Here is a 1,264-nt window from a genome sequence, read left to right on the forward strand (position 1 = left end):
TGATTCGATTCGATTCATCGAATTCGATTCGATCGACCATTCGACCAATTCGATTTGCCAATCAATTTGACCGACCTTTGCTTGTGTGGAACGGACTGTGAAAACGATGCGGACTATATTGTCGGATACGACACACAGGACAGTGATGACGAACTCTAAATAGCATATTCTGTAATCGTGTATGTTTGATGCCATTGACTGCCTGTGTTGTTTTTGTCATTGACTGCCTGTGTCGATGTGAAGTTATACTGACTGCATGTGTATATATGATTTTACTGACTGCCTGTGTATGTTTGGTGATATGAATTATTGTGACACATTTTGATGTTATTAACTGCCTGTACAAAATGATAACATGTATTTGATTATGCAACTTATCGCGAATATAAAGACAGTATTTTGCAATTCAAAACCTTTGATTCGTGTCTTACCATTCTCCATAGCACTAATTTGATACTTTCATTGGATTCCTTGTCCCAGAAAATATAGGTTTAGTATATTTTAAAAAGTTTTTAGGGTAATTAGAGGCAGAAATAGAACAAAATATGTATTTTACAGTGGCCATTTTGAAAATCCAAAATGGCCGCCATACAGGTATCTCTCCAAATGTAAACATTGATTTTTAGTTTCCTTATGCTATAACCTTTCCAAAATGTATAGGTTTGCTAATCTACCATGATTTTGAACGAAATATAATTTATTGACATAGTGAACCTGACTAAAAATCGGAACTCTTGATATTGGGCAAGCATTTTAGCTTGGAGGCTAAAAGCTAAATGAAGAAAACAGAGATGCAGACAGTGGTGATAGAATCTATGGTGGAACAAGGAACATGGCGAGAGGGAGCCTTGGATTGGTAACCATAAGAACAAGAAAGTGTGGAGCTCCAAAAAACGGAGATGCAATTGAAGAGCCAGGAAAGGTTAGAAGAGAAAAAAACAGAGGAAAGGAGAGTGGAAAGAGAACTCCAGGAAAGGTTAGAGGGGAAAAAAACAAAGGAAAGGAGAGTGGAAAGAGAAATCCAGGAAAGGTTAGAAGAGAAAAAAAACAGAGGAAAGGAGAGTGGAAAGAGAACTCCAGGAAAGGTTAAAAGTACAGGAAAGAGAACTCCAGGAAAGGTTAGAAGAGAAAAAAAGCAGAGGAAAGGAGAGTGGAAAGAGAACTCCAGGAAAGGTTAGAAGACAAAAAAGCAGAGGAAAGGAGAGCTGCAAGAGAACTCGAAGCAGAGGAGAGAAGAGCCGAAAGGGAGTTAAAGGACCGTGAA

The 1,264-nt window shown here is 38.1% G+C and overlaps 1 long non-coding RNA gene across 1 annotated transcript; it reads left to right on the top strand.

Moving 5' to 3' along the window:
• Nucleotides 1-880: 880 nt before the first annotated feature.
• On the top strand, nt 881-1,264 carry LOC144891525 (uncharacterized). The gene is made up of 3 exons (XR_013622974.1): nt 881-922; nt 1,031-1,118; nt 1,174-1,264. It is a non-coding gene; the product is annotated as an uncharacterized LOC144891525 (long non-coding RNA).

Source organism: Myxine glutinosa, chromosome 4, assembly GCF_964187855.1.
Source record: "Myxine glutinosa chromosome 4, kmMyxGlut1.1, whole genome shotgun sequence".
NCBI classification, from domain to species: domain Eukaryota; kingdom Metazoa; phylum Chordata; class Myxini; order Myxiniformes; family Myxinidae; genus Myxine; species Myxine glutinosa.